The sequence below is a fragment of the Triticum urartu genome, chromosome 6A, assembly GCF_056163025.1.
Source record: "Triticum urartu cultivar PI428250 chromosome 6A, HENAU_Tu73, whole genome shotgun sequence".
Classification (NCBI taxonomy): Eukaryota; Viridiplantae; Streptophyta; class Magnoliopsida; order Poales; family Poaceae; genus Triticum; species Triticum urartu.
The window spans coordinates 188,749,348-188,765,099 of NC_141878.1; positions in this window are offsets into that span (position 1 = coordinate 188,749,348).

The window sequence follows — 15,752 nt, forward strand, 5'->3', positions numbered from 1 at the left end:
GCATCATCCCACAGCAGTGGCACCGGCCCAATCGTGCATTATGAATTGCCAACTGCTGGTGCTCTAGAGGCTAAACTAGTGGTAGAAAGAGATTCTGCTTCTGCACTTAGAGATGAAGTTGACATGTTGAGGAAGCAAACAGCACAATCACAAGCAGTACTCAAGACAACCATTAAATATTTGGTGGATTTCAAAACGAAGCAAGCTGAGACTGACCAGATTGTTAAGGTCCTGAAGGAAAAAAGGAAATTAAATTCCTACTTCGTAAATCATAGGTGAAATGTTATTTCCATAGTTGAATAACCTTTGTGTTGTCTGTTCATGTAATCAATCAACCCATTTGTTTTAGAGATCATGTAATAATTGTTTTTTTTGTTTTTTTGTTTGTAATTTTATTTGAGCACAAGTATGTATTAATTGATAAGACTCGGAGACATTTCATTTGGATTGCTGTGCCAGACCTACAAATATGCCAATCGGGTTGAATGTGCATTCAGCAATAGTAGTATAGATGGACCATAAGTGGCACGCATCGGAAAGGGCCAAGATGCTGGCTAAAAAAGGATGTTGTTGTAGCCAAAAAAAGTACAGCGGCCTGGCTTATGTATGTTAGTTGATATTATTGATCCATATACTCTATAAGTGTTTATATGTCTGTTAGTTCCGTACATTCTTGGTTGATTGACTCGGTATTTGAATCTTGATACATCGCTTGTGTACATATCTAAATGGGAGTACACATTATGCTGCGTGTGAAATTTGAGTTGGACATGAAGTGTTCCAAATATTCGAATTCACCTTAAACTGGATTCTAGTTTCTGAATTTGAGTATCGGCATTTGTAAACCATATTCATATATGACAGTGGAATACATCTTTGTCGTCCTTTTGAAGATATATAAAAACACATAGAATGATTTATAAAGATTCATATAGGAATACAAAATGGATTCGAATTTAGTTGCCAGGGTAAATGTGGATGCTTATTGTCCCAAAATTCGAAAGAAACAGCAAAATGTCCACTCCCACATCGGCTGCCCGAAGCCAAGTGTTTGGGAGATGGAAATTACTATCTGCCCATTACACGGACAATCCATCGGCCCGATTTCCACTACTCTAAATGGGGGTAGGTTAGTAACTTCAATTAGACGTGACACGACCGCCTCTGAGCCCATTCCGACACGGTGGGCGTCAAACATGGGCGGCAAAACTCATTTGATTCAAGCTTGTCCGAAAGACCTCTGTTTCTCCCTCCATTCCCCATTCATACACGGTGGGCGGCAAAACACCCTCTCCTCATCGGAAATAGATGTAGGCTAATATTTTAAATAGGGGCAGATGTGTAACTTCCATCAGACGTGACACAACCGCCCTACCTGTCAGCCCCGTTCATACACCATGGGCGCCAACCGTGGGCGGCAAAACACCCTCTCCTCACCCGAAATAGTTGCCGGCAAATATTTGGGAGATGCGAGATTACCGTCCTATCCCCAACCGACGAGACGTCCAAATTTGAAACGGGGGTCAAGTTCGTAACTTTCCCATATTTCAGACAGGCGCGTCCCAAAAACATGGTTCCCCGTACCTCTCCCTCCATTTTCCCATTCATACACTGTCCGCGCTAGAACACCCCATTCCCACACCAGCCTCCGTCCGCCACCCCATCCATCGCCGCCGTCCTCCACCACATCCATCGCCACCGTCCTCCACCATGCCGGAGCGCCTACCAAGACCGTGTCGTCCACTGCTAGAGATGGACGTTTCTCATCCACGGCGACGGACCAATAGCCTTGCATCGCATCCTCTCGCTTCATCGGCGCTGTCGTCCTCTTTGCCAGGGCCGCTCACACGACCTTCTCTTCCACCGCAACGGTACTTATCCCCAGATGCACCCGTCTACCGTCGCAGATCTGCTTCAACGCCATCGACAGCCATCGCACCCCCGATGCCTACATGGCGCCGCAAGAGAGGTGGTACTTCATATCTCCTCAACTTTTTGATCTCAACCAGAAAATAGATCTTAACTTGGTTACTCTACTTTCTTTTCAGCTCTTAGAATTTAGTTCTTAGTTTGAAGCAAACAATGGATGCTAAATATCATTTCTCTGGTTTGCAGCTTCAAATCTGCCATGCCACAGCCATAATACGGTTTAATTGATCATGCTTAGGGTTTAATTGATCATGTTGGTTCCGTGGTGGTTTCTTTAATAGAAATCAGAGGGGAAACCCTCTTTTGCTAAAAAAATATATGCTTAGAGTTTCCCCCTTTTATGATCACTATACGATCAGAATACATGCTTCGTGTCATAATAACACTGCTCCACCCATCAAGCTAAACAAGCTTAGTTGTTCAAATACGAATCTGATATTATTAAAACAGAGTTGTTTAATTGGTCAGCTAAATGTTCCTAAATTAGTTTTGAAAATGCATGTTCGCCGCTCAGGTGTGTATCTCTGTGTGTGCTCTAGTCAGCACGGTTGGGGAGGTGAACTTTGCATATGCAGGGGTTTATAGGGAGACACTCTCCGCGTTGAAACCACAATGCATTCCATAGATAACCTGACTACTTTTTATGTTTTCGTGAATCTCAGATTCTGAACAGCATCATAATGATTATGAGCTTGCACGCATGAAAAGAATAAAGCAGAACAAGGCCATGGCTGCCAAACTTGGCATTAAGGGACTGAAATCAAGTCTGGATGCAATGCAATGCAAACACCTACAGATTCATGCTCAGAATATGATCCTAACAGTGATTCTGAGCTAGAGGGAGACCTAAGTCAATGTAGCTCCCTAGTGGAGGAGTCCGAGGAAGATGCCCTATCTTATTCACCCATCAAGGTACTTGCTCTAACTTTCCAAGGTTACATTGCTCGCATATATCTTGCAACTGATGCTTTGCATTGCTTCTACTTTGTTGAACTGCCATTAGCTTAGTTTACACATCGTGTATGTGAATACGCCCTGCCTATCCATTTTCAGTACATATTCCATCTGTCATCATACCATATTTATCCATTCAAATGATGTTCTTGTGTATCAGACGTTCAAAAGGAAGAGGGCGATTGCTGATCATGGAGGAGCATAAGCAAAGTATTTGGAAAAGGTAGTGGCACCTGATAAATCAAATAGCCCATTAGGTGTAGTTGCAATATCACCTGACCCACAAAATACCCCAACTCTAGCAGACTCTAGCCCTACTACACTAGTCATTTCTGATGCCCCAACTCAGCAGACCCCAACTGCAGCAAACAATATGATTATGCCAGTTGACATAGCACCAGTTGTACGACGCAAAACCCCCATTCCAGCAAAGAGTACACCAAATCCAGTTGCCAAATCCCTTTTCGAACCAGAGAGAGCCCCAATTGTAGCAAATAGGACCCCTATTCCATTTCTTCCCAGTTTAGAAGATGAAACTTATGTTGTTGTCAGGAACTTTGTGCGCATCTTTCCTTCATGGAAAGATTATACCGCAGACACAGAACAATTTCCAGTCTTCCTCCGCAACTTACGCGTAAGTAATGTACTAATGTTATTCATGGTCATTACTGCATATGTTTCTGCTGATAGAAGACACAAGATTTCATTCTTTTAAATAGGCAAGGCGCAAACTAGATTGTGATGACGAGCAAGGGTTGGTTGCGCTTTTCAAGCACTCGTTGATGAAGTACCGTTCCTACCTGAGGCAAGCGCACTTCGATGGCAAGCCTCTGAATGAAATTTCTGTAAAGTCTCTGGTGCTACATTTATCCGATGGTGACTGGAATAATCTTGTTACACATTGGTCTCGGCTGCAGCGTAAGGTACTGTCTATGATATCACATCACAATTTGAACTACATTTCTGCATTTGCCTTAATGTCTCACTTGTATGAAAACTGTTAGCAAAAGAACATTCGTTCTCAAGGGACCACAGAATCTTGCAACTATACTTCACACTGCATTGCTCTTGTGAGACCCTCTTGCCCTGTATGACCATACTTACTTTCATAGTTGTTTGATTATGTAGCATCACTGCACATGTTAGCCTCGTAATTGTCCATTTGGTGGACATTATAAGATCCGTATGGACTCTTACATAAATTTAGAATCAACCCAATGCTTTTGAATAGGTTTAGCTCTGCAGTCCTCTTGTAAGGACTGAACGTGGTCTATCACTGTACTTACATTAACAGCTACTCCCTCCGTCCCATAATATAAGAACGTTTTGTACAGTACACTAGTGTTGAAAACACTCTTGTATTATGGGAAGAGGGATTGGTTCATTTTGTAGCATTCTGCATCTTATCTCCCTCGCCCACCATTTACTAAAAAAGATCAGATCTATATTTAATCTTACCAACAAGTAGAATACACAGACAATGCCAGTGCAGAAGTGTAGCCCATTGCTCTTGTCAGTACATTTTGTCCTGTAACGCTTGTACTTCCAGGGATTGGTAGTTGATTATGTAGCATCAATCTGCATCTTATCTTCATTATCCTCTATCCCTTCCAGTATTATCATATCTATAATTACTCTCTACAAAATGTAGAGTACAGGCAATGCTTATGAAGAAGATTCTGTGCTGAAATTCTTGAGTTTTCCTTCCCTTGCCATGGAGAAGGGCATTATAAAGCCGGTGTTAACTGTTAATGTAAGTCAGTCCTTCTAAAGCCTTTATCCTCAACTGATGTTTAATTTGCTCATACTCCCTATCGTTTACTGCTGTTTAGTTTGCTGTTTCTACCAAAATGCATGTTCGTAAGAACCGTAAATTCTAAGTTTTACTTGTAAAACAAAATTCCTTATTCATACCATGCACATTACTTAATACTCCCTATATGTATGCTTGTTTTTGTGGATCTATAATCCAGTGTGTGGTGAAGCAGCCCACGTTTGCATCTTGTCATCTCCTGTTTTATCTTACTGATGTGGCTGATGATATGAACAACATGCCATGCACATTATCCAAAATAGATACAATGATTTTCTTTGCCCTTCATCTATGCTTGTTATGTTGACATGGTAATCCAGTAGTGTGGTGAAGCTCCTCGCATTATGAACAATGCCAAATTATGCTATTGATATTTTGAACATACTCTTTATTTTCTAATTTGAAATTGGATAGAATTGACAGAACAGTTATCATCTTTGTTTATCACGTGCAAAACCTGTCATCTCTCTGCTTTGTTTCAGGGTGATATGCCTGATGGCATGCACAAGTCTGCTGAAGGTTGTGAGACAAACCCAACATATATTGCAGCAAAGAAGGAAAAACATCTTGAAGATAGCGAGACAACCCCAAAGTCTTGTCTTGATGCAGTGTTCAAGTTACTTGAGACTAACAGTCAGACAAGCTCACAGAATTCGTTGTCTGAATCAGTTCGAATTCTTCAGTCCCAAGTTCTAGCAGAAAGGCATTCTGCAACTCAACTTCGACTTGAAGTCCTATCTCTAAGAAAGATTGCGGAGAACACCAATGAGAACCTCATCGCTAAACATCTACACCTGGAAGCTATGACCGACATGCTAGGCCGGTCTCACAACCTTGCTCAGCAGCTTGCGCAGCAGTTCCCCCGCAAGGCTAACCTTTCTTGAACTGTCTTGGAAGTGGTCTTGGTTCAGTATTTTTTTGTTACGCTGCAATGGTGCCCAGTTTTTGTAATCTGCTTCTTCGTTGCGCTTTATGATCACTGGTGGCGAACTTTGATGCCTAGTGGATGTAATATACCTTAAATCCTTTATTGTGTAGTGTAGGTTTATTCTTAGTTACTATGCCGTAATTTATTTATTGTATAGAGTAGGTTTGTTCTTAATTCCTACTAGTTACGCAGCAGCCCGAAATGAACCCCGGCCCATGATTGTGCGAATCAAATCACGGGCTTTTAACAGGCCAAAATTGCCTGGGTCCTTGTTTGGCCCAATCAGATATCGGCTGCGAGCAGGCCGAATGCAAACCGGGCCGTAGTTAGGCCCAACTATATGACAGGCTTTTAACATGCCGAAATTAATATAGGGCCGAAATGTTAAACAGACCCTTAACAGGCCAAAACTAATATCAGGCCGAATTACTAAGTGGGCCTTTAGCAAGTAGGCCCAAAAGCATAGTGTCCAGTTGATGGGCCGAATCTGATATGGGCCATAATTGAGCCCAAAGCCTCTTAAAGGGCCGAATCTGATCTGGGTCGTAATTTGGCCCAGAACGTGGTAGGCTTTTAACAGGCCAGATCTCATATGGGCCACTATTAGGCCCGGAGCATGGCAGGCCATTAATGGACCGGATCAAATATGGGTCCGCATTTGGCCCAAAACATGGCAACCAGTTAATGGGCCAGCCTACTAGGGTCCTCAAAATCTTGTGGGCCTATAGCTGGGTCGGCCCATTAATGTCGGCAAAATCTCGTGGGCCTTTAGCTAGGCCGGCCCATTATGGCACAAAAAAATCTTGTGGGCCTTTACCTGGGCCGGCCCATTATGGCCCGCAAAATCTTGTGGGCCTTTAGCTGGGCCAGCCCATTATGGTCCGCAAAATCTCGTGGGCCTTTAGCTGGGCCGGCCCATTATGGTCCGCAAAATCTTGTGGGCCTCTAGTTGGGCCGGCCCATTTAAACTTGTTGGGCCATGCCACATGTCGACGTATCATAGGCGCCTTCTGTCCAGTGAGTGGATGACATCTGTCCCGACGATGAGCCGACACGTGTTTCCTCTAGCCAATGATGATTTTACACGTGGAAAATCCCCATTGGTTGGGGTTGTTAACGGGTTATCGGATCCAAAACCCGACCCGATAGCTTAACGGTGTTCCGTTACGATGGATGCCACGTGTCGGTCACCCTTGACGAAAGCACTTCTGTGACGCGCGATTTATCGTCATGGAAGTGGACACTTCCGTGATGATAATTTTGGTAATGTCATGGAACACTTCTACGACAGCACAGGTATGACTATCTTGATTCTGTCATAAATTTGTCATGGATGTACATGCATGACAAAAAAGCGACCTACTGTGACAAACACGTATCATCACGGAAGTGTATTTTTATTGTAGTGCTCCCGCCTTCGAGCCACGATGGCGGAGCGGGAGATGGCCCTGGCTTTTGATGGTGGTGTGGCGGCAACGGCGGCTGGCAACAGCTGTCGACGGGCAGCGGCGGCGGAGCGTGTGGTGGGTGCTCCGCGCAAACCCAACATGGACGCCACGCGCACTACACTACGCCGGGGACTGCGCCGCCGCCGCGGTGTAGCCTCCCAGCTGGAGCTGTCCTCTAATGACGGCGGAGTGGCTGAGCGATGACGACGGACCGGTGCCATTGGCGATTGTGGGAGAAGCAGACGAGATAAGCTATAGGGAGGGAGGGGAAATGCGACGCGGGACTTGCCGGACATGAGGGTTTTTATAGCAGGCCGGCAAGCATTGGGATTTTGGGGGATTCCACCGAGTCAGGCGGGAAGCTTGCGCAGGAACCTGCGAGGTTGCGTGGGAACGGGCTCACCGACGATTCATTGGTGCCACCGTTTGGCCAAAAGAACGCCCACACGCGCTGCGTAAGCTTGCGTTGTAAGCCGTCTGCGGCAGCGGGGTGACAAGACGTGCGAGAGGAGGACGAGAGGACACGTACACATACAGATAATAAAAAAATGTTTGCGATTTAATTACCTACTATACCCCCATCCTGGTTTATAAGTAGGATTTAACTAATAAAATACGAATGCATGTCGCTATAGATTATATCGTTGGAGTCGTATTTGAACATAGTTTCCATCTATACAATTTTTGTAACATGCATTAACACTTTTTTGGTTAAAATTAAGGTTATACACCAGCAAGAGTTTGCCCGCAACACACATGGCTTATTTCATCACAAACAGCTCTGATGGATCAACTGTCTGCCACGTATCGCACACGCAACTCTAATCTGATTCGTGTTTGATGTCTCCGACATCGCTCGCATAGTTCGTCTTATTTGCCACGTATCACTATGTCGTCCTCTGCTCGTGTCCCTCGGCAAGCTCTACTCGTCGTAGGCATGCTCTTCTTGCGTCATTCGACACGCTCGGCTTGTGGAAAGCTTTTCCATGAGGCGACCGCGGAGCGCTCTCTCGCGTCCCTCCGCGCGCGCTCTGCCAGCGGTTGGGCGTGCACACAATCACGTCAGGGCCCCATATGCATGCGGTAACGCCGCGCGCGTTGCCACGCGATGCAGTTACGTGCGACATGATGGAGTTATGCGCTGCAAATTAGAACTGCCATCAGGGCCTGCCGGTATTCCTGGCCGTCCGGCTTCCCCTTTAAATCCCGCGGCCATTATAACCTTAGTCTCTTCAACCTTTCATTCGCGCCCCGCAACACAACAAGCACACCCACGACGACACATGGAAAAGGAAAGTCCGGCGGCGCTCCAATGGAGTTCGGTGAGCATAGAGTGGAGACCCACGCGAGGGAGACGGATCTCTCGGTGGTGTACACCATCGACACGGCCGTGGTGGACGACTACATCAACAGCGTTGAGCAGTTGCTTGCTGGAGACAAGTACAAGGTGGTCAGCATCGACCTCCAGTACACCGTCGGTTGTCCCGGCATAGATCAGAAGGTTGTCCTTGCCTAGTTGTGTGTGCGCCATCATGTCGTCATCTACCACTACTGCATGGCCACAGAGCCTTGCGACCATTTCAACAGGTTTGTCAACAGCACCGACTACAAGTTCGCCATGGTGGATACCAAAGACGATGTAAAAGCGCTCAGTGTTACGGGCTTGTCCTGCAAGAACCTTGTCGAAATACGTGACCACTACAGGGTCTAGGGCAGCACGAAGCAGGACTCCCTGGTCGAACTCGCCTCGGCCATCATTGACCCCTACTACGAAAAGATGAAGCCAGATGCCCAGAGAACAAGTCCTGTATCCTGGCACAAGGCCTGGATGCGGCAACTAGATGAACCTCACCTCAGGTTCGTGGCCAATAGCGTGTACACATGCTACGAGATGCACACGCGGATCGTTGACATGAGGAAGTGCCTCGTTACCCAAATCGACGAGCCCGGATCGAGCCACAAGCAGAGCAAGCGTCACAAGAAGTAGATGATGATTAGATGATCGTTTATGCTAGTTAATCATGCATGTAATATATATAGTTTACTTTATTGGTGTGTGTGGAAATGTCATGTGTGTAGTAGCCACCTATGTAATTATGCATGTAATAGTTTACTTTGGTGTGTGCAAATGCCATGGTTGTAGTAGCCACCTATGTAAGTGGATGTTTAATTTGGTTATGGAAGCATGTCCTTATAAGTGTGTGTGTGTGTGTATGCTCTTGTTCTATATGCAATCCCATCACACAACACACACGTCTTATTAGCAGCAACCGTCTATGTTATTATCGGTCTTCACACACATTTCTGATTACATACCTGTTTATTGCGTATCACACACATCTTGTTAAGTTGAACCATTTCTGTTCTCATGTCTCAACACAAACAGTTCATCCGAGTGAACCGCATGCCTTATATCGCACACACCTTCATCTGGCTGCCCGTTTCTTTTGTGTTGCCTAATCACAAACAGTTCATCCGAGTGAACCATATGATGTATATCGCACGCGCCTTCATCTGGTTTCCCGTTTCTTTTGTTCCTCCTCATCGCAAATAGTTAATTGAACTGAACTGTATGCCCTTCATCGCACACGCAACTAAAACCTGAACCGTGTTTGATGCATCCGTCATCGCAAACGTTTTACACATTTATGACGGTTTTCATACAACACCGTTCGCGATTATTGCATCGCACATAGTTTCTCGAAGGGTCTCTGATCGTAGTGTCGCGTTAGAAGCATCCTGCAGTAGTGGTGTCATTGATAGAGTTCTTCAATCACTGCCACCAAGATCTAAAGGCTTCATGATAAACTATAATATGCAAGGGATGAAAAAGACAATTCCTGAGCTCTTCGCAATGCTTAAGGTTGCAGAGGTAGAAATCAAGAAGGAGAATCAAGTGTTGATGGTTAACAAGACCACCAGTTTCAAGAAAAAGGGCAAAGGGAAGAAGGGGAACTTCAAGAAGAATAGAAAGCAAGTTGCTACTCCCGGGAAGAAGCCCAAGTCTAGACCTAAGCCTGAAACTGAGTGCTTCTACCGCAAAGGGACTTGTCACTGGAAGCGAAACTTCCCCAAATATTTGGCGGATAAGAAGAATGGCAAAGTGAAAGGTATATTTGATATACATGTTACTGATGTGTACCTTACTAATGCTCGTAGTAGCACCTGGGTATTTGATACTGGTTATGTTGCTCATATTTGCAACTCGAAACAGGTGCTACGGATTAAACGAAGATTGGCTAAGGACAAGGTGAAGATGCGCGTCGGAAATGGTTCCAAGGTCGATGTGATCGCTGTCGGCATGCTACCTCTACATCTACCTTCGGGATTAGTTTTAGACCTGAATAATTGTTATTTGGTGCCAGCGCTGAGCATGAACATTATATCCAGATCTTGTTTGATGTGAGACGGTTATTCATTTAAATCAGAGAATAATGGTTGTTCTATTTATATGAGTAATATCTTTTATGGTCATGCACCCTTAATGAGTGGTCTATTTTTGTTGAATCTCGGTCGTAGTGATACACATATTCATAATATTGAAGCCAAAAGATGCAAAGTTAATAATGATAGTGCAACTTATTTGTGGCACTGCCATTTAGGTCATATTGGTGTGAAGCACATGAAGAAACTCCATGCTAATGGGCTTTTGGAATCACTTGATGCTTGCGAACCATGCCTCATGGGCAAGATGACTAAGACTCTGTTCTCCGGAACAATGGAGCGAGCCACTGACTTATTGGAAATAATACATACTAATGTATGTGGTCCGATGAGTGTTGAGCTCGCGGCAGGTATCGTTATTTTCTGACCTTCACATATGATTTGAGTAGATATGGATATATCTACTTAATGAAACATAAGTCTGAAACATTTGAAATGTTCAAAGAATTTCAGAGTGAAGTGGAAAATCATCATAACAAGAAAATAAAGTTTCTACGATCTGATCACAGAGGCGAATATTTGAGTTACGAGTTTGGTCTTCATTTGTAACAATGTGCAATAGTTTTGCAACTCACGCCACCTGGAACACCACATCATAATGGTGTGTCCGAACATCGTAACCGTACTTTATTGGATATGGTGCGATCTATGATGTCTCTTACCGATTTACCACTATCGTTTCGGGGTTATGCATTAGAGACAGCTGCATTCACGTTAAATAGGGCACCATCTAAATCCGTTGAGACAACACTGTATGAACTATGGTTTTCCAGGAGCATAAATTGTCGTTTCTCAAAGTTTGGGGTTGCGATGCTTATGTGAAAAAGCTTCAGCCTGGTAAGCTCGAACCCAAATCGGAGAAGTGTGACTTCATAGATACCCAAAAGAAATTGTTGGGTACACCTTCTCCCACAGATCTAAGGGCAAGATATTTGTTGCTAAGAATGGATCCTTTCTAGAGAAGGAGTTTCTCTCGAAAGAAGTTAGTGGGAGGAAAGTAGAACTTGATGAGGTAGTTGTACCTTCTCTCGAATTGGAAAGTAGGTCATCACAGAAATCAGTTCCAGTGATGCCTACACCAATTAGTGAGGAAGCTAATGATAATGATCATGAAACTTCAGATCAAGTTACTACCGAACCTCGTAGGTCAACCAGAGTACGTTCCGCACCAGAGTGGTACGGTAATCCTGTTCTGGAAGTCATGTTACTAGACCATGATGAACCTATGAACTACGAGGAAGAGACGATGAGCCCAGATTCCGCAAAATGGCTTGAGGCCATGAAATCTGAGATGGGATCCATGTATGAGAACAAAGTGTGGACTTTGGTTGACTTGCTCGATGATCGGCAATCCATAGAGAATAAATGGATTTTCAAGAAGAAGACTGACGTTGATGGTAATGTTACTGTCTACAAAGCTCGACTTGTTGCCAAAGGTTTTCGACAAGTATAAGGAATTGACTATGATGAGACCTTCTCACCCGTAGTGATGCTTAAGTCTGTCCAAATCATGTTAGCTATTGCCGCATTTTATGATTATGAGATTTGTCAAATGGATGTCAAAACTGCATTCCTTAATGGATTTCTTAAAGAAGAGTTGTATATGATGCAACCAGAAGGTTTTGTCGATCCTAAAGGTGCTAACAAAGTGTGCAATCTCCAGCGATCCATTTATGGACTGGTGCAAGCCTCTCTGAGTTGGAATATACGCTTTGATAGTGTGATCAAAGCATATGGTTTTCTACAGACTTTTGGAGAAGCCTGTATTTACAATAAAGTGAGTGGGAGCTCTATAGCATTTCTAATATTATATGTGGATGACATATTGTTGATTGGAAATAATATAGAATTTCTGGATAGCATAAAAGTATACTTGAATAAGAATTTTTCAATGAAAGACCTTGGTGAAGCTGCTTATATATTGGGCATCAAGATCTATAGAGATAGATCAATACGCTTAATTGGACTTTCACAAAGCACATACCTTGATAAAGTTTTGAAAAAGTTCAAAATGGATCAGTCAAAGCAAGGGTTCTTGCCTGTGTTACAAGGTGTGAAGTTGAGTCAGACTCAATGCCCGACCACTTTAGAAGAAGAGAGAAAATGAAAGTAATTCCCTATGCCTCAGCCATAGGTTGTATCATGTATGCAATGTTGTGTATCAGACCTGATGTGTGCCTTGCTATAAGTTTAGCAGGGAGGTACCAAAGTAATCCAGGAGTGGATCACTGGACAGAAGTGAAGAACATCCTGAAATACCTGAAAAGGACAAAGGATATGTTTCTCGCTTATGGAGGTCAAAGAGCTTGTCATAAATGGTTACGTCGATGTAAGCTTTTACACTGATCCGGATGACTCTAAGTCACGAACCAGATACGTATTTATATTGAATGGTGGAGCTGTCAGTTGGTGCAGTTCCAAGCATAGCGTCATCGCGGGATCTACACATGAAGCGGAGTACATAGCTGCTTCGGAAGCAGCAAATGAAGGAGTCTGGATGAAGGAGTTCATATCTGTTCTAGGTGTAATACCTACTGCATCGGGTCCAATTAAAATCTTTTGTGACAATACTAGAGCAATTGCCTTAGCGAAGGAATCCAGATTTCACAAAAGAACCAAACACATCAAGAGACGCTTCAACTCCATCCGCGGTCAAGTCAAGGAGGGAGACATAGAGATTTGCAAAATACATACGAATCTGAATGTTGCAGACCCGTTGACTAAGCCTCTTCCACGACCAAAACATGATCATCACCAAGACTCCATGGGTGTTAGAATCATCACTATGTAATCTAGATTCTTGACTCTAGTGCAAGTGGGAGACTGAAGGAAATATGCCCTAGATGCAATAATAAAGTTGTTATTTATATTTCCTTATATCATGATAAATGTTTATTATTCATGCCAGAATTATATTAACCGGAAACTTGATACATGTGTGAATACATAGACAAAACAAAGTGTCCCTAGTATGCCTGTACTTGACTAGCTCGTTAATCAAAGATGGTTAAGTTTCCTGACCATAGACATGTGTTGTCATATGATGAACGGGATCACACAATTAGGAGAATGATGTGATGGACAAGACCCATTCGTTAGCTTAGCAAAATGATCGTTAAGTTTTATTGTCATTGCTTTCTTCATGACTTATACATATTCCTCTGACTATGAGATTATGCAACTCCCGAATACCAGAGGAACACCTTGTGTGCTATCAAACGTCACAACGTGACTGGGTGATTATAAAGATGCTCTATAGGTGTCTTCAAAGGTGTTTGTTTGGTTGGCATAGATCAAGATTAGGATTTGTCACTCTGAGTATCGGAGAGGTATCTCTGGGCCCTCTCGGTAATGCACATCACTATAAGCCTTGCAAGCAATGTGACTAATGAGTTAGTTGTGCGATGATGCATTACGGAACGAGTAAAGAGACTTCCCAGTAATGAGATTGAACTAGGTATGATGATACCGATGATCGAATCTCGGGTAAGTAACATACCGATGACAAAGGGAATAACGTATGTTTTTATTGCGGTTTGACTGATAAATATCTTCATAGAATACGTAGGAACCAATATGAGCATCCAGGTTCCACTATTGGTTATTGACCGGAGATGTGTCTCGGTCATGTCTACATAGTTCTCGAACCCGTAGGGTCCGCACGCTTAACGTTTAATGACGATTTGTATTATGAGTTATGTGTTTTGGTGACCGAAGTTTGTTCGGAGTCCCGGATGAGATCACGGACATGACGAGGAGTCTCGAAATGGTCGAGATGTAAAGATTGATATATTGGACAATAGTATTTGGACACCGGAATGGTTCCGGATCATTTCGGGTATTGTTCAGAGTACCGGGAGGTTACCGGAACCCCCCGGGGAAGTAATGGGCCAATATGGGCCATAGGGGAGAGAGAGGGGAGCCCACAAGGGGTGGCATGCGCGCCCCATGGGTTGTCCGAAATGGACAAGGGGAAGCGGGCGGCCCCCCTTTCCTTTCCCCCTCTCCCTCTCCTTCCCTCTGTCCCCCTCCATGAGAAGGGAAAAAGGGGGGGCCGAATCCTACTAGGAGTGGAGTCCTAGTAGGACTCCCCCCACCCCCTTGGCACGCCCTTGGTGGTCGGCCTCCTCCTCCCCTCCTTTATATACGGGGGCAGGGGGCACCCCAAAGCACATCAGTTGTTCTCTTAGCCGTGTGCGGTGCCCCCCTCCACAGTTTACTCCTTTGGTCATAGAGTCGTAGTGCTTAGGCGAAGCCCTGCACGAATCGCATCACCATCACCATCACCACGCTGTCGTGCTAATGAAATTCTCCCTCGACCCTCTGCTAGATCAAGAGTTCGAGGGACGCCATCGAGCTGAACGTGTGTTGAACTCGGAGGTGTCGTATGTTCGGTACTTGATCGGTTGGATCGCGAAGACGTTCGACTACATCAACCCCGTTAACCTAACGCTTCCGCTTTCGGTCTACGAGGGTACGTGGACACACTCTACCCCTCTCGTTGCTATGCATCTCCTAGATAGATCTTGCGTGATCGTAGGAAATTTTTTGAAATTGCATGCTACGTTCCCCAACATGCTTGTTGTTAAATGTTAGGCCTATTGCAGTCAATACACCTTTCCACTGGTTTTGCTTTACTAGCATGCTTAAACCTGCACACTGAAGCTATCTTTTGGAGATTATTTTGTCTGTAATGGATAATTTTCGTTAATGTTTAGCCTGTTGTGCTTAACATGCCTCTCGATGTACCTACACAGGACAATTTTGGGAACGACTATTGTTTTCCATCGAGGTTAGTTTCATCCCCTGGCTTATATATAATCACTGTTGAGGATATCGGTAGCGGGTACCATATAGGTCGGGGGCCAATAATGGACTAATCGGTGAATCGGACTTTTAACTGAATATATCTGTAACCCATTTATCGTTAGGTTAACTAGGGCCATATATAATATATCTGAGGCTTCATAGCGACATACACTGTACTTAATGTCTAAATATGCAATCCTAGGCTACATAGCGACAAGGAAGAATGTTGCATTAATGTTCTAATGATGTCTAGATATACGTAGAAGAGCAGCGGCAGCAACAACAGCAACACCACAGCCCTGTTTGGATACTCAACTTAGCTAGCGATTAGAGTTAGTTTCTAGCTAATGACTAACCCTGAACTAACTCCAATACTCCATCGAAAGAGGTATTTGGATGACAGGTTTAGATTGATAATAAATGCACT